Raw genomic sequence first — 27508 nt, 5'->3', positions numbered from 1 at the left:
GGGAGCATTATTCAGACATGACTTCTTAGGCATTTCTGAGCATCAGGGTATAAAGTTGAGAGAGATTGCATCATTAGAGTATTCGCGAAATTATGGTTTTCACTACATAAATTCATAAAATTACAGGAAAAAGATGTTGCGCTCATTAGCAAATTAAAGTGCAGTTTGGACAATAAATGTGATCAGGTGGAGCAATTGAAAGTAGAATTAAAACACAGAGAGCCAGACACAGAGCTGCAAGCCAAATGTAATGACCTTTATGCTCGATTGGCTCAGAGAGATAAACAATTTAATGAAAGTGAGGATGAGTTCACCCATTTAAAAACAGTGGGCAACCCTCCAGACCACGGTTCTTCACCTGCCAAGGCATTACAGAAGGGGAAAGTCCATATGCAAATCAGGCTTGGCCCCAACCCCAAAGGAGCAGTCCAGCCCGAACTGCTTGGCCACATCCCTTCTGCATGAGACTACAAGCATCCCCAGACATGTTTCAGACTTGTCGAGCCTCATCAGTGAGGAGTAGCTTAGGTCTCTGGGCTGGGTCTGCTGGGCCTAGAGACCCAAGTTACTCCTCACTGATGAGGCCCAATATGGCTGATACATGTTTGGGGATGCTTGTGGTCTCATGCAAAAGGGATGTGACCTAGCAGTTCTGGCTGGACTGCCCCTTTTGGGGTGGGACAAGGCCTCATTTGCATATGGTCTTTCCCCTTCTGCAATGGCTTGGCAGACGAAGAACGATGGTCTGCAGGGTTGCCCAGAGCAATGCCAGAGGTTAAGATTCATTCTAAACTTTCCAGCCATCACCTCTTTGCTTTTGCTTTGCCACTCCGAGTGGGAAGGGTATGCCCAGGCGTGGGTCCTGTGCCTCCTGGGCATAGAGACCCAAGCTACTCCTCACAAATTCGGCCCAATATGGCTGAAACATGTTTGGGGAGGCTTGTGGTCTCATGCAGAAGGGATGTGACCTAGTAGTTCGGGCTGGACTGCCCCTTTTGGGGTGGGACCAAGCCTGATTTGCATATAGTCTTTACCCTTCTGTAATTGCTTGGCAGGCAAAGAACGATGGGCTGGAGGGTTGCCCAGAGTAATGCCAGACATTAAAATTCATTCAAAACTTTCCAGCCATCACCTATTTGTTTTTACAAACCAGAATGCACCATGTAGTCTTTTAAAAATTATTAAATCTATCAAGAACTTGATTAGACTGTTCAAAAAGGAGGAGATTGTTGCATAGAAGATCATTTGGAGATGGTCCATGATATATTCAAGACTCTTCACATCCCAATGGAACAATAAATATGATATTTTCACCTCACTCTAGAAGCAGCTTCTGCTATTATCATCCATGGTCTCAATGTACAGGAAAAGTTGTTGAGGGCAGACTTTGAGAAAGAAATTAGACACCAATTCTCACCTTATCGGTCTATGCAGCAAGCCAAGAAAGCTGCTTATAGCATGGCCGCACAAAAAAATGAATCCCTTGGCCAATTCTTTCAAAACTTAAAAAGGGCATTCTCACGTTTTGATGTGACCTTTAACCCTAACTCAGTAGAATTTAAAACTGCATATTTTTATGGACTCCCAAAAGAAATTGTCTCCCAATTCTTCTGTGAATTTCACAGGAAAAAAACATTAGAATTAATAATTGAACAACCAACCAAACTGTATGAGGTGATATTTAATCAGAAAGAGGAGGGACCTAGGAATAAAGAGGCAAAATCAAAGTCTAAGGAATCCACTCCGGTTATTTTGGAGGTAAAGTCTGTAAAGATGCTGCTAGAATCAGCCCAAACTCAGGCAAAGAATGACATGACACCTAATCAAGGGAGCATGGCTCCACAGAGGACATCACCCCAGACTCTTATGTTCAATCCATTGATCTCAGCGACAGAAATTCTTACATTAGTCCTCGGTACCTTGTTAGTTCCCCCAGAGTGGGGTTTCGCCATTATATGCCAGGCCTAAATAACAATTAAAATCAATTGTACAATGGTCCATACCAGACATTAGGGGCCCAGAGTAGATTTGACCCAAACACAAGGGCGTATAACCACCAAGAAAGACCAAGATATGTGGATAGATTCATTGAAAATGGAAATCTGCATAGGGAACAGTTCCCACAAAATGAAAGACAAGATATTAATTATGTACCTCGCCAATATAAACAGTCCCTGCCACAGGTTGACCATGGTCAAAGGATGGTCACTCCACGTTCGCCACCTCCTGTGTCACGTGAAAACAGAAATCAAACTCCTGAATGATACCAGAACAGGCCTAATCAGGGCGAGTTTAATAATTACCAACCCAGACCACAAAGAGAAGAATTCAGAGACATGGACAAGCTCCAATGCTTAGAGGCCAAAGTTAAAATGTTGTCTCAGCAAATAGGAAAATGATGTGCAGTTCAAAAGCAACAACCAAGTAAGGGGTGCAGAAAGTTGTAAGAGTGATCATTTATGTAGCAACAACAAGTGACTAGCTAATGACCTCTGCTATGATGAAAACACAGAGGACCATGAATCACCTTTGAATACAAATACTGAATTGCTTGCCAATTTAAAAACAAGAAAACAAACGAATGAAAGTGAGACAGGGAATTAGAACACCCATAAAAAGGGAGTGTGGTTTAACTTGGAGTTGAACCAGACTATTCAGGTGTGTGAAGATAAAGAGCAAAAGGGGGGAAATGAACAAGGAGAAGCCACAGAACAGAGAAGTAGATTTGAAAGAATATGCAATGTGAAAATAAAACACAAAGTGAAGAGTCAGGATCAACAGATAGTTTACCCTTACTTGATAATCGAAATACTGCTGATACCCCCACAGAAACAAAACATTTCCCAAAAGGCAGGTGCAGGTCGGTATTTTGAGCCACAGATATTCCAAGGGCCAGAAATGACAGACTACGTACAAAATGCAGATAAATGTCACATATCAGAAACTGCACTTGGGAAAATACAAGCCAATAGGTTGCAGTGTAGTGGTAAGCAGAGCAGGCACAGACAATGGGGTAAGCACAATGAGAAATTGGGGTGTGAACACTAGTGGTCCCAAGTCAGAGGGGCAGTCAGTGGCTACTTTTCAAATGAGTTCTGAGTCAAGGAAAATATACAAAGAAATTAAAAAGAAGTGGGCAAAAAGGAGGGTAAACTATCATTTAATATGCCTCTTTGACTAGCAAAAAGTTAAAATGACCTAAGAAAAGTAAGTCCTGAAATTAGTAAAAATTCAAATTCTTTATGCATTCTAGAAGAGGTTGAGGATAGGTACTATGCTCCTATCACTATTGAAGAAATATTTAATGCATTTGCAATGATTGACGCAGGTGTCCAAGCAACAATAATGTCAAAGGAACTGATACAAAGTATCAGTGAAGGGAGATCCCCACAAAACCATGTAAAGGTGAGGCAAAGTGAAGGCCTCATGCACAATTTCAATGGGGAAGAAATACCTTTCGAAGGTGTCAGAGAGGATGACATAAAGAAAGGGAAGCATAGGATGAGACAGGAAGTGTTGGTCACACCCATTAATGAAATACCCTTCCTCATAGGGACAAATTGCCTGAGGAGATTGTCGCCCCTCATTGATGTGGTAAATGGGGTATTGTGGTCCTTAGCCAAAAAGCCATTGCAACCTAAAAAATTATTACCCAAAGCAACAATGTAAAAGAATGTCACACCTTTGCTAAATCAGAAAGTGCAGTGGAAGTATATCTTCACAATTTATTTTTATTTTATTTTATTTTATTACATTTATTATACGCCCAGACCCGGGGGTATCATGGCGTAGTTACAGGCAATGGGAGAATGCAATCTTAGAATGAACACAGAGGTACACAGGAATAGCAGTCAATAATATACAACAATATACAAAATAGTCAGATATTATACAACAATATACAAAGCAGTCAGATATGTACAGTTAATTGGAGCGGATTAGTGCTCTGGTTCAGTTAGTACTTATTGAAGAGCCAAGTCTTCAAGAAACTTTTGAATTTAGGGAAGGAAGTTTCGTTCATAATGTGGGTGGGTAGAGCGTTCCAATGTCTGGGGGCCAGTGTTTTGAAGCTGCTACCCCCTGCTTTCTCTCTTTTGTATCTAGGGGTTCCAAGGTATGCGTTTTTATTGGACCTGAGGAGTCTGGTCTGGGGCTTCATCGTGACTGTGTTGTTGAGGTATTTGGGTGCTTTGTTAGCCCTGAATTTGTGAGTGATGCTCAGTGTTTTAAATAGAATTCTAGCTTGGATGGGGAGCCAGTGGTGGTCTCTTCTGGTGTTAGAGATATGTTCAGATTTTTTGATGCCTAAGGCTGCTCTGAGGGCTTTGTTCTGCATGAGTTGAAGTTTGGCTATGTTGGCTTTGGAGGTGCCAAGGAAGAGGATATTACAATAGTCTAGTTTAGACAGTATGAGTGCTCTGGCTAGAATAACGCAGTTATTGGCTGAGAGGAATTTACGGCTGAGGGAGATGAGTTTGGAGGGGTAGGAAGTGGATGAGGCTAATGTGTTAACTTGTTTAGACATGGATAGTGTTGCATCTAAGTAGACGCCAAGGGTTTTGACTTGTTTAAGAACAGGGATTATGGTTCCATTGATGGTGAATGATTTGAAAGCGGGCTCAAGGGTATTGATTTTGCTGGAAGAGCCTAGTATGAGGAGCTCGGTTTTGTCGTCGTTGAGACAAAGGCTATTATTAGCCATCCAGTTTTGAATGAGTGAGTAGATTTGGTTAACCAGGAGGGAGTCTTGTTCGTGATTGCCTGAGAGAGGAATGAGGATTTGGGTGTCATCGGCGAAGTTAGTATAGATGACACCCATGGCATCCAACGCTGCGAATAATAGCTTGGTATAGGCATTATACAGAGTGGGGGATAGGCAGGAGCCTTGCGGCACACCTGCCGGGACAGGTACTGGGTCTGCTGATTCTTTGCCGATTGATACTCTGGAAGTCCTATCGGCCAAGAATGATTTGATCCAGTTGATGGCATTCTGAGCTAGGTTGAAATTGTTTGCTAGAGTGTTACAGAGTTTATCGTGGTCAACCAAATCAAAGGCCGCTGAGAGGTCCAGGAGCATCAGTAGACATAGACAGAGTTTACCTGCTTCTCTAGTGGCATCCATTTGGATCTTCAGATCAAGGAGGGCTGTCTCTGTGCTATGGTTGGGACGGAATCCTGACTGACGGTCTCCTAATAGTTGCTGGTGTTCCAAATGGTTCTGAATTTGGCAGTAGGCTATTTTATCAATTATTTTTAAGAGGAATGGGACTGTTGTAATAGGTCGGTAGTTGGTGGGTATTGACGGGTCCAGGGATGTTTTTTTTAGAAATGGTGTTGTTGGAATTGAAATGATATTATGCCTCCTATCGCAGTATTTGAATGTGTATTGGCCTACACCAAGTTGTCTAAAAATATCATGTAAATAGACTCCGCGGCAAGGTTTTGACCTTAACGAAAAGTTATGTAAGTCGTCATCTTGGATTTAGCCGCCATTTTAGGTTCTCTTGTAATGTGGAAGTCACCCTGAACATCGAAATGGAGGCCGATTGACATTCTGAGTGAGATTCTGGTCGTTGTGACCTCCGTGCACATGAATAATTAATATACCTGCAGGCCACTTGTCGGGGTCGTGAACTAAAACCTTGTCCTATCCCTGACCTATGTGTAAATAAACAACTGTATCAGCGGAACTGATCAAAATGCATACATTATGGGATTGACCTGGCAAGGAACCCTAGGCCTGGTCCCAAGAATGGTTAACCCGCGAGGGGGTTGGCCAGGGCTGAATGAAGAATATAAAAGCCCAAGTATTCCAATGTACAGTCTCTCTACTAATGCATCGAACCTTCGTTGAAGTTTGTTACGTTACTCTGAGAGCCGAATAGCTATCCGTTTGTCAATTGACTTTTTGGTAACTGTTGTAGCTTTTAAATAAAGCACTTTGTATGTCCTTTGTAACCTGTGTTGGTGTGTTTTCTTTGGGCTTCCCAGCCTCATATCAATTTCTTTGTTTTCACAGTTGGCGCCCGAATAGGGACCCTCAAGATTGATGCCGGATCATTGAAGGTTGACGCAGACTATCGAACCGGGATCAGACGGTGTGATTCTGCGGGCCCGACCGAACGAGATGCGATACCTCGGCAGCGCTGCACAATCCGATCCTTGGACGATAGTCGTGTGGTCTGACACGGCATCTTGACGAGGGTCCATTTTTGAGGCGGGCAGATTTGTCGAAACCACCAAACACAAGGTAAAATTTGTTAGGTAAGTTCTTTGATAAACCGTACGGTCCACCTTAGGTTTGGTCAGGTGCAGTCGTGACCCGGCTCTTAATTTAACCCTGACAATTTGAATTTGGCGTATTGTATCTGCAGACACAATTATTGACCAGGTAACACCAATTTTTTGTGAAATGCCTGGGAAATTGTCTAGCTGCTTTAGGGCTCTGTTCCGCAGCGTTCGACAATCTTTGGAATTTAGCCGCCCGGCACCACAGGAGGGGTCGCCGGCATGTACTATGTACTGTAAGTATGGCATTGGTAGTATAGTATTTAATGATATTTGGCACAGACAGACCAGACATGCCTCCAAATTTCAGTGGCCAATCAACGGCAGTTTTGAGATCCCCCATATTGAATACCTAGAATCAGTCTTGCTAAAAATGAAGGCTAGACCTGCAGCCTTTGATGTTTTACAGAATTGGAAAAAAGAAGCGTTACAGCAGCTTAAAAGTAGGGACAAACATGCACGCCGTCATAAAACAAACGCCGAAAAAGCGTTGTTATATGATAAAGAAAAACATTCAGAATCAGTCAAAAATATGGATAGGGCTTTTTCACTTGGAATCCAGAAAATTTACCCCTCTAAAGATTTCCATGTTTCCGAAGAATTTATTGAGAAATTGTTAAACGAACGCAGGCAGGTGCCTCTGCGCCACCTCCGTATGTTCCTATTATGGGCGCTCTGCCCATTCCTGCTGTTGTTCCTGCTGTTATTCCTGTTCCCCCTCTACAACCTATTGTTCCTAGTCCTCTAGTTGTTGTTCCTCCACCTATCGCACCGCCCCTTCCTTCTGCACCAATAGTTGGACCTTTATTAAATTTACCTGCACCTCTGCTCCCGAGTGGTCCCGTATTGACTGAAGTTGATCCAGGTGCAGGATCAAAGATCGTCACTCGTAATACTGTTTCTGCAGGTAAGAAACAGGAATTGTTTGCATGGACTAAGCACTGTATGGAGAAAGGTGATCAAGTTAATGTTTTTTCCACATTATCTAATTTGAATAGTTTTCCCGAGAAAAATGTTTTTATCGAAGGTTTGGGGACTCATTTATGTGTGATGTGGGGTAGATTACAAAATTCGGATCTTCCACAAGGAGTGAGAGATCTGAATGCTTTGGCACTTTCGAGGGACACAGAGCAGAAAGTATATGGGCATGTTGAAAAATTGTTTGAGTATAGGAAAGACTTTGAAAAGTCACGAGATGAGGATGACGAAGACGATAGAATATATGTACAGAAACGGTTCCTTCCGTGTCGTAGATCAGCACCTGAGGAAATACGAATTTGCACCAAAGATGCGATTCGATGGATCTCGGATTCATCAATTCCGCCAGATGAAGTATATGACACGTATAGTCAGTATACAGTAGAAATGCAAAATAAAGGTAATTCAGGTAATGGTACAGTGCCTGCAAGAAGAATGTGTAAGGAAGAAGGTTAGTTGCCCCATAGAATTATTGGGGATTTGTAAAAGGGCTTTTTCGCCCGACACTTCTTCAGCTGCCTTAGTGCTCGACCTGGCTCTGTTGCTTAGTAAGCGGCCAGAGGTACCTATATCTCAGTTGCCTATGAGAGAGGTTTCTCCGACCTTTGTCCCAAAAGTTGAGATTCCCGCCAACGCTGGGACTGGTGCCCCCGCTGTGGATATCCCTGCACATTACGTATCACAATTCGTTCACGTCCCGTTTTCACGACAGGAAGTGAACACTATTAGACAAACAGTCCCCGATATCAGTAAAAACCCCACGGGGTTTTACAAAGAAATTGAGTCCGTCTTGCAGTCCTCTGTGTTCACCTTAAGTGATATTGACTTGCTATTTCCTGTACTCCTACCCGTAGATGAATGGAAACAGGTTCGGACAATAGACGATGTGCCAGGGTTGGGAGATACGTGGGCTAACATGATTAGGATTGATGGGGAAAGACCAGCAGGTGAGAAACCACCACAGGTAATACTTACTTTGCCTGATAGAATTGTCGCAAAATTAAAAACTATAATTCCAGAGAAAAGAATTATTTGGGACAAGCTTACGGCCTGTGTTCAAGGAAAAACTGAAGGCGCCACCGAATTCTTTAACAGATTCGAGCAGGTATTTTCTGACTTCAGTGGACAGGATTTGGGTACAGAGTCTGGGAAAAGGTTGATGTGGACAAATTTGTACGTGGATTGTTGCCTGACATCCAGTCACAGATTATGTCCTCTGAGAGCACTTGGCAGGCAAAATCTCAATCTGAGGTTTTGCACATGGCTCAGTATTATGAGAACCGTGTTAATAATGAGAAGGACAAAATTGAAAAGAGGAAAGGAGATTTGAAAACCAAAGTATTATTACAACAAATTGTTAGAAACCCCAGAGGAGGCACGACACAGACCAGAGGTCAGTATGTCCCAAAAGGAAATGCTCCTTTGGGTCCTGTGAATATTAATCAATGTGCTTATTGCCGCCAGGAAGGTCACTGGCGAGCACAGTGCCCCGTCCTTCGACAAAGGTCAAACAGTGCGTTTGGGAGTATGGGTAGACGACCTAGGGGCCGCCCTGGAGCAGGGGGCCCTGATAGAGGTCTGTTTTTGCAAGATCCTCAGCAACCTTTTTCACGGGAAAATCAGACCTCGAGTGTGGACTCGAGGAACATATTTGATCATCCTTCTGCTGCCTACCTTTCTGAAGAGCTTCCTTCTGATGAGGCTCTATTTCATTAGGATTGCCCGAAGCAAGGTTTGGAACCTTCACCTATTCCCGTTAATCAGAAAGGCCCCTACGTTGAATTATTAGTAGTGAATAGGAAACACCAGTTTTTGATAGACACTGGAGCGCAGAAGTGCTCCATTGATCATTCCCGGGTTCCAAACTTTCCACTGTCAGGGCAAACAAATGTTTCCATAGGGTTTTCTGGTATACCAATTGTCTGTCCGGTTTCTTCACCGGTGTCTGTTTCTTTGGGTCCCTTTACGGACCATTGCCCTTTCCTTCTCACTTCGAACTCTGGAGAGAATTTGCTGGGGTTGAATTTGTTAAAGAAATTGAACGCAGTAATTCATTGTTCTTCTGATGGAGTACGGCTGACGGTTTCACCACAGCAACTTCCTAATTCTCAGTTCCTGATTCGACCTTTACCTCCTGAGGTTAGCATTGTCCCAGAATGTTTATGGGCGGTTGATGACAATGATGTCAGGGTATTACAGATTGAGCCCGTTAAAATAGTTTTGAAACATGGAGTGAAACTACCACGCATTCCGCAGTATAAAATATCAGTTGAGGGCGAGCGTGCTTTGAAATGCATTGTCTCCGATTTTGTGCATCGCGGGGTGATCGAGGAGATTACAGGTAGTCTGTGTAACAGTCCGATCTTGCCTGTATATAAGAAAGGCGACAATGCAATTCCATACCGGTTCATAATTGATCTTCGTGCTATTAACAGAGTTGTCGCCCCACAATTTCCAATTGTGCCTGATGTGACGATGATATTGACAATGATCCCTGCTACGGCTACGCACTTCAGCGTTGTGGATTTAAAAAACGCTTTCTTTAGTATTCCTATACATAAGGAAAGTAGATATTTGTTTGCGTTCACCTTGGGGGGACGCTCATTTATATTTACCAGGGCACCTCAAGGGTATACTGAAAGTCCAAGCATTTATAGTAGAGCTTTGAAAGAGCAGCTCGACACACTTGAATTGCCACCTACTTGTACGCTGCTTCAATATGTTGATGATTTGCTTTTGGCTGCAGACTCTGAGAGTGCTTGTAAAGAAGGCACTGTACGGTTGCTTGTTCATTTAGCTAAAAATGGTCATAAAGCTTCGCTCAAAAAATGTCAATATTGTTGTCAGGAGGTCGCCTATTTAGGCTACCTCCTGTCAAAGGAGGGGAGAAGATTGACACCTGAAAGAATAAAACACATTTCTGGCATGTCTGTTCCAAATACACAGAAGGAAGTCAGAGCCTTAATAGGTATGTCTTCTTACTGTAGGTTGTGGATCCCGAACTTTTCGCTAGTGATAAAACCGATGTTGGCTTTGACGAAGAAGGGCATTTCTCTGCCACTGCCATGGAAATCGGAACATCAACGATCATTTGAGCTTCTCAAAACCGCGTTATGCTCTGCACCGGTTCTGGGTACTCCAAATTATGACAAGGCCTTTGTGTTATTTGTGCATGAATGTGATGGATGTGCTTTGGCTGTGTTAACACAGGAACACGGAGGGAAGAATAGGCCGTGCGGCTACTACTCCTCCACCCTTGATCCTGTCGCATGCGCTTTGCCATGAGGTTTGCGAGCTGTCGCTGCTGCTGCCGCGTCTGTAAAACAGAGTGAGGGAATGGTCCTTGGCCATGATTGATTTTGATGGTACCTCACTCTGTTGATATCCTATTGAACAAAACCCAAACGCAACACCTTACCGCTGCGCGGTTAACAAGGTATGAATTAATTCTGTTTGCCCCTCACATTCAAATTAAGAGGTGTTGTGTTCTTAATCCGGCTGAACTTTTACCTTTCCCGCAAAACACTGTTTGCGGTGACGAAGAATTACATGACTGCCTGTTTACCACTGAACAAGAAACGAAGGGCAGGATAGATCTCATAGATACTCCTTTGGGCAATGCAGAAGGGGAGCTGTTTTGTGATGGCTCCTGCTTCAAACTTTCAGATGGTACATCTACAGCTGCTTATGCAGTTACTACATTGAGTAAAGTTGTTGAAACTAAGAGAATTTCGCATAACTCCGTGCAGGCCGCAGAGATTATAGCGTTGACCCGAGCTTGTGAACTCTCCCAAGGGCGTATAGTAAATATATATACTGATAACCAGTACGCATTTGGGGTGGCTCACAACTTTGGAAGGCTCTGGTCGGAAAGAGGGTTCCTGACCTCACATGGGACCAAGATCCAGCATGGCCCCTTGATAGTGCAATTACTCTCGGCACTCTCACTCCCTAAACAGTTAGCGATCATGAAATGTGCAGCACATCGTAAGGTCATAGATGATGTGGGGAAAGGGAACGCTTTTGCGGACCTGATAGCCAGACAAACGGCCACAGACCTTAGCACGGACATGTATGCTTTGAGGGAAATGAGAGATGCTTATATAATGGATGAAGGTATTGGGTCTGTGCAAGATATTCAAACTGATGCCACAGTAGAAGAATCTAAAAGGTGGACTGAAGGAATGGGGAAACTAGATGATGATGGGTGTTGAGTGGATACATCTGAAGGAAAATGGCTGCTCCCTGATTCATACGTACTGGCACTGGTTACGATGGCACACGGTCCTACACATGTGTGTGCTCAGCAGATGACGAAAATGTTAGAACAAGTTTGGGTGAATAACAAGATTCCGGAGACTGCAAAAAGACATGTCCGAAATTGTATGATCTGCTTACAGCACAATGTGGGTAAGGGGACAGTAACTCCAAGGGGAAGCTTTGGGCCTCCTTCTGTTCCCTTCGAGGTCATTCACTTTGATTTTATTGAGATGGAACGGTGTAACAATTTGAAATATGTTCTTGTAATTTTTTGTGCCTTCAGTAAATGGGTCGAGGCTTTCCCCGTTAAAGATGCTACCGCCATGACCACTGCAAAGATTATGGTAAAAGAATTTTTTCCTCGATTTGGGCTCCCGAGGGTAATTTGGTCGGATAATGGTCCTCATTTTGTTGCAGCAGTAATTTTGCAGATATGCACAGCCTTATGTATTGAGAAACGATTTCACTCAGCTAGACATCCTCAAAGTGCTGGGTTGGTGGAAAGACACAATGGTATCTTAAAGAATAAGTTTGCAAAGACATGTGCCGATACCAAACTGAAATGGCCAGATGCCTTACCTATTGTATTATTGGCTATGCGTACTACACCTCAAACTAAGACTGGGCTTTCTCCATTTGAGGTAGTGATGGGGAGACCTGCTAACATTTGGGGTCTCCCAAAACCTAAAGCCCTGAGAGAGGTGGAAAATGTATTGCTTGTAGACTACTGTAACCCGTTAACTAAAAATCTGTATTTCATTTATCACCAGGTGCACTCAGCTTTACCTGTACGGTTCACGGGCCCAGGACACGATATACAGCCTGGAAGTTGGGTCCTAGTGAAGGCCTACGAAAGGTCTTCCTGTCTCGCGCCTCGCTGGCGGGGACCCTGCCAGGTGCTGTTGGTCACCCGGACAGCAGTGCGGGTGGCTGGAAAGAAGCACTGGATCCACGCGACGCATGTCAAGAAACTTCCTCACCCGACGCCACACATTACAGAAGAAGCAGAACCCCTCGCTGATGCTACAGTCTCTGATCTTGGAGTAGCAAACAGCGCTGTGAGTGCGTCAGAAAATTTCTCTGAGCCCGTGGAGCTTGGGGAACAGTCCATTTCGACTCCGCACTCTCTTGAAAAATCACTTCCGGAAAATACTGTTTCAAGCTCTGCGACTTCCGTCGCCTCCGACACGTCGCTTCCCTCAGGAAGTGACTACGCCTTATTTACGGATCAAACAATCTTGGGTACCACCAGGTACAATCTTCGACGAAGAAAATAGAACTACGGCACGGGTTTTCCGTGCATTTGGAAAAGGGAAGTGATTGGAAGTTTTCTTTTGTATAAGAAAGTTTCTGTTGAACAAAAGGGATTCTGCTGGCTAGGGTTGGGAAGGACTAAGAAATCGCGCGACCGTAGCGTCGCCAGCAACGAACATTGGGGTCGTCGATTGAGGATCTACAATGCCTGCCACCTCCACTGCTGCTCCCCGCACTGGACTTGTGAATAAGGGGGTGACCAACTTGGACAATGAACAATTTGCCTGGGCCCCGAAAACGTACTGCTGTGTTTTGATAATGATAATTGTTATTTTTGCAACTACTGCTGTAGGACTTTGGTACTTTGAAGAAATCTATCCTCTAAAACCTTTACTACCGACCGAGATTGTACCAACTGCTTTGACTCCCTCTGTACACCTTCACACTCTGTCCCCTAGAGACTCCCAACATAGACAAAAGTATCATAATAACACTTTAATGATAGTAATGAATGCAACTCATGCCATTTTTAATAAGAGTAATTGTTGGATTTGTACTCATTTACCGCAACATGGGAACAAGGGACTGGGATGGTATATTCATCCTTTACCTTTAACGACTGCTTGCTATGCCTCTCTTAGAGCACTATTCTTTGGCCGTTGGAATGATAGCATCTCAGGGAATCATAGCCCTGACTCAGTCCCCTTTGTGTACAAAGAAATGGCACTCGGCCAATGGGAAATTTTGAAGGTTGTAAAAACATTGTAAATTTGACTGGAGAAAACAGGCCTCTGTATGTGTTTATTTTGTTTGTGGTAGTTTAGCGTTTCCCTGGTTGCCCAAGGATTGGCAGGGAACCTGTTATTTAGGAATTCTGGTACCTGGGGTATTTGTAGCTAGTACATTGGAGGTTTCTAAGGCTCGCCCGCGGCGGGACAAGAACGGAGATACCCCTGGGCAAGTATTGGGAGATATAGCGAAATCAGTTGTGCCCTTTTGGGGACAAATAACAAACTCTGAGAACATAAGGGGATTAGCAAGGGTACTGGAGAGAACAATCAACCGGACCACGGACATACTCTACAATATGACCTTAGAACAAAAAGCAATAAGATTGGTAGCACTCCAAAATCGGATGGCATTAGATGTCATTCTGGCAGAACGAGGTGGAGTATGCAAATTAGTGGGGTCCGCTTGCTGTGTTTTCGTACCAGATTCCTCGCCGACAATTTTTGAAGCAATACAGAACTTGCATACTCTTAGTTCTGAAGTACATATCCCTGTAGGAGATTGGAATCTTAGCACCTGGTTCTGGGATTCTTTACGATCTTGGGGTTGGAAGGTGCTTTCTGTTATTCTAGTTATTTTGGGGATCCTGCTATTCCTTTGTTGCTGTTTTCAATGTCTTCCGAGTATATGTGGAATGCTAGGGGGATGTTGTGCCCAAGCAGTGAGCACAATAGGGCATAGAATATATGCCCCAGATACAGCATCTAAAGAGTTCGTGTTACAAGAGGTTCTGATGAACGACCTAATGGCTATAGATATTACAGACAATGATTCGGGATGTATGGATGACAACACATGGAGTTATTTGCAAAAGTATTAGAAATTATATTAGCACTTGGCATAGGCCAAAAGGAGGGTCTGTTGAAATTGAAATGATATTATGCCTCCTATCGCAGTATTTGAATGTGTATTGGCCTAGGCCAAGTTGTCTAAAAATATCATGTAAATAGACTCCGCGGCAAGGTTTTGACCTTAACGAAAAGTTATGTAAGTCGCCATCTTGGATTTAGCCGCCATTTTAGGTTCTCTTGTAATGTGGAAGTCACCCTGAACATCGAAATGGAGGCCGATTGACATTCTGAGTGAGATTCTGGTCGTTGTGACCTCCGCACACATGAATAATTAATATGCCTGCAGGCCACATGTCGGGGTCGTGAACTAAAACCTTGTCCTATCCCTGACCTATGTGTAAATGAACAACTGTATCAGCGGAACTGATCAAAATGCATACATTATGGGATTGACCTGGCAAGGAACCCTAGGCCTGGTCCCAAGAATGGTTAACCCGCGAGGGGGTTGGCCAGGGCTGAATGAAGAATATAAAAGCCCAAGTATTCCAATGTACGGTCTCTCTACTAATGCATCGAACCTTCGTTGAAGTTCGTTACGTTACTCTGAGAGCCGAATAGCTATCCGTTTGTCAATTGACTTTTTGGTAACTGTTGTAGCTTTTAAATAAAGCACTTTGTATGTCCTTTGTAACCTGTGTTGGTGTGTTTCCTTTGGGCTTCCCAGCCTCATATCAATTTCTTTGTTTTCACAGTGTCACCCAAGCTTTTTTGATACTGGTGGGGATTGTGTTTGTGAAGAAAGAGGCATTGATGAATTCAGTGATGATGGGTGTAAGGGTGGGGGCACAGAGTTTTACAAGGTGGGAGGGGAATTGGTCTTCTTTAGTGTTGGAGGCTTTGAGTTTCATTATGGTGTCAAATACTTCTTTGTTAGACACTGGTGTGAATTGAAATGGGGGGCCAGTAGTGGCATTTGATGTGGTCATTGATATGGTGGGAGCGTTTTTTTACTGTCGATTTTATTTTGCAGTAGGATGTGTGCTTAGTGTCACTGTCATTCTCATGTACAAACAAGAAAGTGATTAACATTATTAGCACACCCATATTCAAGAGTTGACCAGTTAAAGAAGTTTGGGTGGGTTTCTTGTTAGACTCTTATTGTGTTTGTAGATAGAGTTAAAGGTGCAGAGGAGAAAAAGACAACTTTGACACCTAGGTTGTACAATGTGAAAGACCAAAGAGAAAAGTTCCCAAATAGGGAACTCGTGTCCCCTGCACACTATTATGTGACTGGAAAAACCAGACCAGTCACTTGTATTTGTTATTAATGATAATACATATAGGTAGTCAATTGAATAGAAAAACCATGTTGTCACATGTGGTTTTATGGCCACAATCAAATTTCAAAATAAAAATTCAATCAATATTTTGTCACAAAAATTCTTCTTTTTATTCATGGTGATGATGCCAAGAGGGCCCAACGCGTTTCGAGTGACACTCACTCTTCATCAGGGGCATGTGCAATTCTATAGAGGAAGTATATATAGCATAACGTTAGAATTTTAATATTCTTGTAATCACAATCACAAGACTTCATACATCTTGGTAAGAACCACTCAATAGAGATTATTAGCCACCGGTAATTCTTATGTATCTAACTTTTCTTATTGGTAAGGGAGTATGTCAGTCAACCTATAATCTAGTACATCATTATGGTAAGAAAAGAGACAGTAGTGAGTCATAATATCTGACCTTGTGATGTTTTCTTTAAAATTCCTTGTTTTGTCGTTGTTTGGGATGGTCAATAGATAGTAGGTGCTTCATATAGACATTTCAAAATCACTGCAACCCAATAGGGTATTACTCTGTTAAATTTAGCCCTTACTGTCATTCTCATGTGTCAGGATGAAATTCGAGGAGAAAACGAGAAGCAGTCTTTGGAGATTAATTGTACCCTAAGAAAAACTGGCAAACAGAAATAGATGAAATCACGCTGCGTTTTATCTAAATGAAGAAAAATACAAAACAAATATTACTCCAGAGTCAGATCAGGAAAAACACATTTCAACAACTGCAGAAATACACATAGGAGAAGGATAGCCATGAATCCCTATCCATGTGAATCGACATTCTGAAATGATTGAAGTAATTTGGTGCTTTGGTGCTTGGGGATAAATTAGTTTCATTAATGAAAAGGTACGTGATGGATATCCCAAAGTTTAAAATAAAAAATCAACACATCTTTGGCTTAGATGACCCTGCATTGGGACAAAGAATTGTAGGAAGATGCATGCTAAAGATTACAATTGGCTCGCAATGTGTGGAATGTGAATGGAACACAAAACAAATTCTATTTGGGAAATGACATCATGCTGTCACAACCGTGGGTAACTGGCGAGTGTGGAAGAGGTGGAAAAATGGCCGCCATTAGACTGTGCCATCACATTTCTTCCAAGACGTGATGAACGGTCTAGTTTCCATCCAATATGGCCGCCGCCGATAGTATTTACCATTTCACTCTCGCCGGTTCGGCGTGTTGCAACTTTTGGATTCTCCTTGTTGTAAGCGCTCCATGTATCATTTCCCTTGGCAATGGTCCGCCCGCTCCTGTTAACTATTCTCTCTCCTTTTGTACTGGCTTTGTTCCCTTTTCTTCCTACTCTCTCTCCCTGCCCTCTTCCCGGCTTCCAGCAGTTATCACTCCCTCTCTCTCCTCCCGTCCTTTCCCTTCTGTCTCTCTCGTGATTTTCCCTCCTTCTATCTAGCTTAGTCCTGGGTCTCCGCCTGTGGCTTGGTTTGGAGGGTATCTTGGTCCTCTCTGCAACTCGGCGCTTGTCATCCAGCCCTGCTCGGTGTTTTTCCTTGTGTCAGCTCTACTTTCGCTAGCAGCGCTGTTTTCTGCCTCCTACCATCGCATTCAAGTCATCATCTGTTCACCCAGCAATTCATCCATTCTATATAAGGATCAAGGGTTTTTTTATGCCAAATTGGCTTCTTCCCCTTGCAACGTTATCGGCTGTCACGGAGGGGAGCCACTGGGGATTCCCTGACCTAGTGTCACAGTGGCTTCTTTTCGAGGCAGACCCTACCTGCTCAAAAAGAAGAAACCAAATGCTCGGCACGCCCGAAGAAAGAAGCTGGACAATTCTACCACATCAGGTGAGGAGGAAGGGGAACCAGGTCTTTTTCTAAGTGAAAAGGAGGATATTACAGATAACCCTGTTAGTACTACTGACCAACCTGATACATGCACAGAATGTGTATGGTGTTAGAATTTCGAAATCTAAAAGTCTGGTCCAGAATGGGTGGAGCTGTACCCGAGTTTGAAGACAAGAGACAAGTTTATCATTGTGCCCAAATGATGCCATATGCAATTCAACTTCAAGTGAAAAATGATGTTACCATTCCTGTGTTCACCAGACAATTTACAGTAGTATTAAAATACAGCAAGGGACAACAGATGAAATATTCTGATGCAGGTTTTTGCCTAAATGAATCCATAAAGCAGCAAGGATTAGAATGCAAATATACACCATTGGTAGAGATTGAGGATGGACCGATTCAAATTCTGATGGACAATAAAGGGTGTCAAGACATTCATTTGGAAGAGAATACAGCATTGGGAATGGCATACAAGGATCTTACTATACTGCTGATTTCAGTAACCCAGTGATCGGAAACATTCCTGAAAGCTATGTGACTGCACAGGGTGAATTACCAGAATCATTGGATTCTAAGCCAAAGGGAATTTTTAAAGTTCAGTCTGTGTACCCTTATGAGCCAAGTGACATGGCATGCTGTCATCAGGATAATTGTGTACTATTTGAATTAGGTCAATCTAAAAGAGAAAGCAGCATTCAGCATACAGCAGCATAAAGCAGCAGTAGTAGAGGTCAATATTCCAAAATATCTGAGGGTAGCGGCTCTCCAAAGAGACACTGCCACATTATTAGAGGAAAGTACAGAGGTACCTCCTTTGAAGGATTTCCCAGAGTTTTCAAAAATGGTAGAGGAGCATATTCAAGCTACAGATGCTTGCACACATGAAGAAGAAAAAGATCAATTGAGGAAAATGTTTATGGAGTTCAAACAGGTTTTTGCCAAAGATGCCTATAACTGTGGGCTGACCGATTTGCATGTTGCCACACTACCAGAAGGACAAGGTAGAGAGCCAGTATTTGTGTGGCAATATAGGTTGCCCCTGGCATGACTAGAGTCACTGGCTGAATTAATTAAAAATGTAGAATCTAGAGGCATCATTAGGCCTATTAATAGTACATCAAACATCCCATATTAGGTGTGCTAAAACCCAATGGCCAAGACTTAAGTGAATTGAACAAGAGGGTACCTGTTTCATGATGGCCACTTCCATTTATTGATCAGGGCCTTGCACAGGTTCATGGGTCAAAGGTATTTACCACCTTGGATCTTACAGCTGTATATTGGCTTGTGCCACTAGCTGGAGACATTCAAAAATGTATTTGCATTTTCATTTGACGAATCATAATATGCATGTTCCCCGACCCCTTTGGTTATGTGAATAGTAGGAGTGAGTTTGGGATATTCCTGAACAAGGCACTGCTGGATGCAGCTCAAAGAGGAACAATAATTCATGTGGATGATGTGCTAATCAAAATTGAAGATTTGAAAAGTCATTTCAATGAGATTAGACATGTACTCTGTCAGCTACAGAAGGCTGGGGCAAAAGAATATTTACAGAAGGCGCAATGGTGCAGAAAAAGTGTAAACTTCCTAGACCATGAAGTGATGGAACATGGGTTAAATCCACAAAAGAAAAAGGTGGAAGCGATTCAGAAACTAAAATATCTCACTAATTTGAAGAGTTTAAAAAGTCTATTGGGAATGACAAGTTACAACAGGAAGTTTATTGAAAATGATGCAGAGATTACGCAAACTTTGATGAGATTACTGAAGCAGGGTATACCCTGGACATGGGGAAAGGAACAAAGTGATGCAGTGGCCATGTTAAAAGGCTGTCTAATGAAAGCGCCATGTTTGGCATATTCAATAAAAAAACACGATTTGTGTGTAGAAATAGGATTCACAGATTAATGTATGTCAGCAGTGTTATATTAAATACACGATGCAAATCACAAAACCATTGCATATGCTAGCAAGGCATTGTCACAGGTAGAGACCAAATTTAGTGACTGAAAAAGCACTTCTGACCACTGACTGGGCATTGCAACATTTCATCCCATAATGCAAGGGGAGTGGGTGATTGTTGAAACAAATCCCCAGCCTCTTCAAATTTTGCAAAATAAAAGGATCAGATCAGGGAATTTGGCCCAGTCAAGAATCACTTCATGGACATTAGCAGTTCAGGGATTTCCAGTAGAAGTGAGATATGGACAGAAGAAAAAGAGGCCAGTTGCTCAAGGGCTAGCAGAACTGCATGATTGTGCAGCTGGCTGTGCATCTGATGACACAGAGCTAGAGACAAGTATAAATGAATTTGAGCAATTCCCACACAAGGCTTTCAAAGAAGAAACATGTATGGATTTACCAACTATGTATGTAGATGGATGTACATACCATTTAGAAAATGATGCTGAAAAAGAACTGGTGGCAGGAATAGGAAATGTGTGGTTTAAATGCAATGGCATTCCAAGAGTAAGCATGAGAATAGACTCCAAAAGCTGTCAAGTTGCAGAATTGGCCGCCATTTATAAGCAATATCTACAGCTATAGAAAATAGACTTAAAGAAATAGTTTTAATCACTGGTTCTGATTATATGCTAAATAGTTTTGTTGAGTATTTACCTGGCTGGAAGGTGAGAGGTATGCTCACATATAACAAGAAGCCACTTAAACATGGCAAGATGATTCAAGCTATAGACAAACTTGTTTCAGAAAATGACCTGATCATCCATTGGAGGAAAATACGTGGTAATTTGAAAACACCAGGTGAGGATACAGAAGGACAGTACAAGGCAGATCAGTTAGCCAAAATTGGAGCTGTAATCTGGGAGTTATTTTCTATTGAACATCTACTTGGTGAAATACAGGTTGATGCAATAGCACACTCCAAAACTCCAAAAACAGTTGAACAGCCTGTGGCACAATGGAGTTTTGATACAGCTGATCAAGACTTGATTAAGGCACTTAAGGAGGATCTTATTTTAGGCACATTTTACAACCATTTACTAGATGCAGAACAAAATCCTCTAACTGAAGAGGACTTTATAGGGAAAGAGGAATTGGGTGTGTTATTAAAAAACAAAAAGAGAATTAGTTTACAGGATGGACTGATGATTAGGGAATCTGAGACAGGCCAAATGCAATGGGTGGTGTTTTTGTCATTTCAGGGACTGATGTTACTTCATGCCCATGATGCCACAGAGGTTTCCAGAAAACTTTGGAAATTTCAAAAGATTATGCCTATTGACCATACATGTCCCAGGATGTTGAACCCTACAGCAGAGGGTGTCTAGTGTGTGCACAGTTTTAGCCTTCATCACCGGCTCACAGAGCACCATTAATGAAAAGGGGTTTGATACTCCCATGGTCCGATCTACAAGTCAATTTTTGTAGGGCTTATGCGAAGATCAGCAAAGGGAAACAGGTACATGTTAACAGTCATTTGTTTAATGTCTAAATGGGGGGAGTGCATTCCAGCCCCAGACAAATGGCAACCACTTTACTTGTGAATCATATCTTTTCAAGTTTTGGCTCACCTCAAAGAATAGAAACAGACCGTGGAAGTCATTTCACTAGTGCAGTAGTGGCATAAATGTGGCAAATCTTGGGCATGAAGAGGAAGCTTTATATTTCTTGCTGGCCCTCCTCTTCAAGGGGAGTGGAATGTTGTAACAGATCAACAGTTCACATGTTAAAAATGTTTGCAGCTGAAGCAGGATCTAGCTGGTATCTGCAACTTCCTTAATGGCTCTCAGGTCGATGCCGTCTAGAGCAACAAATAGCCCACACAAAATGTTGACAGGTAGGAAAATGGTTTTGTCATAAGACATACTTTTCCAAACAAATGAACAGGTCCTTGTAAATGCATCCACAATCCATGAATAAATGGAAGAATTGAGAAGAGAAAGCACATGCAATATGCGTTTGCATTTAAACAGCGACATTTGCAAAAGTCCGCTGACAGTGCAAAGTTATATTATGATAGGAAGACATTTGAGAGAAAATATGAGGTAGGCGACAAGGTGTAAAAGTTTAATTTTGGAAAATATAAACATAAAAACTCCAAATAACTTGCAACATGGGACCGTCTACAGAATTGCTAAAAAGGAGGGAGAATTAACAGTGGAACAAATTGTCCATATCAATAAGGTTAAGCCCTTCCACCCGAAGCAAAAGGGCAAAATGTGGTATTGTGAATAAGATACCGCAAAGGGGATAAGTTCATTGTTTACAGTGTACTAAGTCCAGTATTTGCTTACCATTAGTGATCCCGGTATAAGAACAATTATCAGGCGGCACTCTAAAGTTAGTCTCACCAGTATAGCACCAACCAAAAATACCACCAACAAATATCTCTTACAGCTGGCTGGGTATGCAAGGGTATACCTAGCATGTGGGAATATAATAGACATACAATGACAGTGCTTGGGAATAAGTTGCTACAATTAGCTGTTGCTGGCAATTCATGGATCTGGAAGACTGTACCTTCCATAAGAAAACTTGATCTGCCACACAATGTCAGTGTTTGGAGCTGTGGTCCTCATATGATAACATGATAGCAGGGCCTGAGCATGTGAATATGCACCTTGCCTTGATGACTAAACCTGGCTTCTGAGACTATTTCTGGCATAGCAATGTCGAGTAAATGGGTATGTTACCCTGTACTGGCATATGAAATCAATGTGCTGGGCTGTGATGACTCTGCTATTTGTTCCTCAGCAAAATCATGGATGCATCCCTATCAATACCCCCTATCAATTCTCAACAGCAATATAGTTTATGTATAGGTCACTTCTGCTAGTTTGGGATTTTCGTAATTTACAGAAAAGTATTAGTACTTTTGATTCATTGCTCACCTAATTACAACTTTCTGTGGAACCAGTGTTAGAAACCAAATCTTTTCAGAAGTTCTTAAAGACAGAGTAAATACTACTTGAATGCAAAAGTCTGCATATATCTCTCTTTTACTTGTGACTTGTACCATTATCCTGGGAGCAGCTGTTCCTCAATCTAGAATGTCAATGTAACACCAGTATTGTATCAGTATGTTGGCACTTATAAATCAGTCCAGCAGCTTAACAAGGCTGGGGTGAGCCTTTTAGGACACTAGATGTTCACAAATAGACTTCCAATGAAGGCAGCCCACAGCACTCAATGGCCACAGTCATTGAATGTTTGCGCATAGACAAATGTACAATTGTATTAGTGGCAGGGCAAATGTATTTCCTGCCTCTAAGAGTCATGTATATATGTGCAAATGTGGCTTGCCAATGGGCACACTGAGTTTGTGTGAACCTACTGTAATTCCTCCCTAAAATGCCCATTAAGATTCAGTAAATCTATCAGTGTTATAGGGCCTGCCTCACTAGTCATCCAATCTTTTGCCCACAGTAGCACAGGTTGAAGTTCAAGTTGAAAACAATGCTCGATAAACACAACCCTTCACATGCATTTTTAGTCAGGTTGGAGCAATGCTTGATAAACGCAACCCTTCACATACATTTTTAGTCAGGTTGAAGCAATGCTCGATAAGCACAACCCTTCACATCCATTTTTAGTCCTCATTGCAATTGTGGGCTTACTTTGAGGTTGGTTCACTGTAGTTACACAATGTATTCTTTGACAAACTGTACTAAATATCAGGCTCTATGAAGAGCTGTCATTTAGGCGGTGCCCTGGTACACATCTGGATCTGCATTGCTTTTCCAACATATTTTCGGTTGAATACTAATTGGCAGGACTTGGTGTAGAAAGGATATTTTCTTTTTTGTTTGGGCGTTAGGTGGTGCTAAAATGCCACCTATGAGCCAAAACTATTGCATTGAAGTACAGGTAGGAGGGAGATGGCATGTGAGGAGGGACACACATGAATTTGAGGTGTTGTTTAGGTATATGTTCTCATCAATTGACTGGCCATGGCTATATCCCCTTGATTTACATCTCTCCATGCGTTTTTTAAAAACTACAACGACAAAGCCAGCAGTTTCAGCTTAAGGTATTTGCCAGGTACTACCATCATGTTCACAGGTAATCACTTTGTTTTCCAGCTGTTGAGATTTTATGGCCAGGCATTACCATAATATCAGTGCCTAGTAAATGCCTATCCCATAATTACACAAAAGCCCAAACTGATGGCTTTTCCCAGGCTTGTTTAATATGTTCTCTCCACTCTGTTTTGTCAGCTGAGATAATCAAAAAGTTTATTCTCCCCGAAAGGATCTCATGCCATTACGAAACATTTTGGTTTTCCTCTTGTTAATCAAACATAATACAAGTACCAAAGCATTAGGCCCTTTTTTCATTTCCCATCAGCATACATACAAAGCTGTCTTGTTTTTTTCTGACAGTCATGAAGTTCACAGAATCTCTTAAGCAAGTAATTTTATCCCCTAGGCAATACATTCCCCACTACCTGCAACATGCTTTCCCGCTCTAGAAAAGCATATTCTCTCCTTAATACTTCATTGTCCACAAGGCCGTCTGGGGCCTGGGGCCTCAATACCTCCAACTCTCTCTTCCTAAATATCTTCCCTCTTTAGCTCTTCGCTCATCCACCTCCAACTCCATCAGAGTCAGTCGCTTCTCCAAGCAACGAGTTGGTGGTAGATCTCTTTCTTCAGCAGGGGCCTCAATTTGGAACAGACTCCCTGCCTCCCTGAAACTTGGGGAGAACCATCTCTGGTTCTGGAAGCACCTCAAGACCTTCTTCTTTGCTTTTGCTTTCTCTCCTCCTCTCCTGAACTCCTGACTGAAACTGCACTGGGCACCTGGCTACCCTCTGTTATCGGGCCCAGGTCCCCTCCCCCGCCAGCTACACACCTGCATTGCCTAATGGGCAACCCCTGCACTTGGGGGCTGTTTCTGTATCCCTACAGCCCCCACCAGCTCTTGACACCTGATGTCAGCACTTACCCCTGCACTTGCCACAAGCTGGACGCACTTTTTAACTATTGTTTTATTTATTCTATTTATTTATTACTGTTGATCTTATATACTGCACTGCCCCCTCCCACTTCCCCCTGCACTTTACCTCCCCCCCCTCCCCTGCACTTGCGCGATCACAATGTCACCTGGCCTAGTAAGATCTCTGTCTCTGTCTTCCCTCTGTTCCCTCTCCCTTGCCTTGTTGTACCGTGAAACACTTGTGTATAGGCACGCTATACATGTCATATCATATCTTTTAATGTATACATTCCAAGTTCTCTTCTTCTTTTGACTTGCTTCTTGCAGGGGGTTTGCACCCTGTGTACTTGCACTTCTTTGTTAGATGCCTTGTGTGGGCATCAATTTAATTTGCGTTTGGTAGAACAATAATAGTAATATCAGGGTCCTTCTGCTCCCAAGCCCTGATAATATGAATTTAGTGGATTTGTTTGATTGAAACACCAATGTTTGAAAATCAAATATCGAAAATCAAAGTGTTAAATAACAAACCATTTGAACTGCTCGCGTTGATATGCCTTAAAGTTGAAAATGTAAATGTGTAAATATTTATTTTTTTGATTAGTTTGATTTGTTCATGTCATTCTTAAAGGGCCTTTCCTTCTCCTGCCCTTTTTACATTTCCATCCCACCCTCCCTCCTGATTCATGTTCCCCATTTCTACCCTGAAGTCTTGCATTTATTTTGTAACTTTATAAGAGCATTCCCACCCAGCTTCCCTCCTTTTACCCTGTGGACATGTCTTCCTCTTTTGTCCAAAATGGTGTCCTTCCCTTATTAAAAAATATGTACTTGTAATATACAGACCAGTTGGCAGCTCTCTGTTGCTCACCCCTGCATACACATTATCTCTGCTTTTAAATTATTTTGATTGTTTGCTATATTTTTCAAACTTTAATCTTTCAAACATTTAAATGTTTACATTTAACACCGAAATATAGTAATTATTACCGAGTTCAATGGTACCAAATTTGTCGAGCACCAAAAAATGAAGGTCGTAGATGGCGATGCCACAACGTGTAAGCTTGATGCATATCAGAGACAAATGCATAACTCGGGTGGTATATATTGGCATTGGTGCATACACTGACTACCATTTCTATCTCAATGGGTATACAATGGTCCTTATTTCAGTTTGTGTAGACCAACTGTATAGATATGGTTTTCGTTTTTTATTTCATCTCTGGACAAAATGAGCAGGGATTCTGGGCCCTTCCCCGAACAATGTCTGACAAACGCCTTGTCCTGACTAGATGGGCTCTGCCCTCGACAGATAAACTTCACAGCAGACCACTGAGCATAGCACCTGAGCATGTTAAAATGAGGTTTGAGGAATCTTTCAGCCTCCTTACTAACATACTATCAAGGCAGGTCAATGTGATCGCCTCCTCTGCCATCTACACTGCCAAACTAATACCTGTAGACCCTTCCTAATGATTGATAGCTGCCTCCCCATTACCAGGGTGCTTATTGGCTCGAGATTGGACTACTGCAATACCCTATTTGCAGGAACCTCTGTGAGCAAGATCAATAAACGCCAAATCATTCAAAATAATTCCCTCAGGGCTGCACTAAATATATCAAATCTGGAGCACATATCACCTGCAAGAAGAAGTGCTCACTGGCTACCTATTCCTGAGCGCATTATCTTCAAGACTTTAGTCATCATGCAGAAATGCCTCTCTAACTCAGCCCAGAGGAACCTTTCTCAAAAATGTACTAAAGCTCAATCTTCAAGGACTACACACTCCCCATACTCCCACCAACTACCATCCCAAGATTCAGGAGAATGAGAGCGGGGTGGGAGGTCAGCTTCCCGGTCATCGTCGCCAGCAATTGGAACTCCTTACTTCTGTCACAGAGGTCTGAGCCATTTTACGGGGCTTTCAGGAAACAGCTTAAGACTTTACTCTTCTCCCCCAAGTTTCCAATTGTATGAACTTTTCAGATGTTCCTTTCCATCCATATGTTTTACATTTGATACCACTGTTTGTAACCAGCGACTTGATGTCCCTGGGTTTAGAGCAATCAATAAATGCAAAAATAAATAAATAAATAAAGTCTGCAGGTTCCACATCTGCCTCTCCCACTGTAACACGAAAGAATCAGCACCCACTTTTTTCTTACATAGACACGAGCAGCAAAGCCACCAATAGTGGCAGAAGGCTGCTATACAAGACTACTTATATTACATTTATCTGAAAACGTAGTTTGCTGGATTGTCTTTCCATTGTTTTCATATATGTGTCTAGTTTGTATTGTAATGCTCTACGTCAAGGGCACGTTGTGCATATGCTACATGTTTATCAAGCTTTAAGCTGTACTGAGGAATATTGTGCGCCGTTATAGAAATTATGCTAAAACCATCATATCTGAGAAGTTCCAATGCTGTGTAACATTGCATTGAGATATTTGAGATAGTCTCTCCATTCAAGGTCACATTGTGACATACAATCAAAGTAATTTTGTCTCTCCATATTTTGAAACAAATATTAATTTCTGTCAAGCGAAGCACCATTAGCAAGAACAAAGATTTTACAAAACGGTTGTGTTAAAAATAATTGAAAAGACTGTATGAGTGAGTGGTATTTAAAGAACTGTGCGGCCTCTGCAATGCATTGACCCATTTGTATTTCAGCAACCACTGTAGAGAACATGCTTACAATTCTTTCTTTAAATGGTTTATTGATCTTTCTTTAGCACAGAGAGTGAAATACAAGTTTATTATCCTACACTGTATCTATTTTGGATCAACAGGCCTTCTATTGGAGAAAGAGAGAGTGTGAAGCTATGAAGACACAGCATCAAAACATCAGGTCTTAATAATAGCCATTATGTTATAAAGCTTCTGCTGCCACACAGCATGAAAATGTGCTCCTAAATGAAGACACAGGGAGTCTAGTACCTGTCACATATAGATGTGTGGATCCAATTATGAACAATCAAATTGAAAACCAGTTTATTTTCCCATAAACCCTTGTGGCCAAAAGGCAGGCGCCATATACAGTTTACTAAATTCTTCAGATGTTTTACAATTTCTTTAG

Source organism: Ambystoma mexicanum, chromosome 6q (genome assembly GCF_040938575.1).
Source record: "Ambystoma mexicanum isolate Mex_15411 chromosome 6q, UKY_AmexF1_1, whole genome shotgun sequence".
NCBI lineage: Eukaryota > Metazoa > Chordata > Amphibia > Caudata > Ambystomatidae > Ambystoma > Ambystoma mexicanum.
This window is presented reverse-complemented; position numbering follows the sequence as displayed.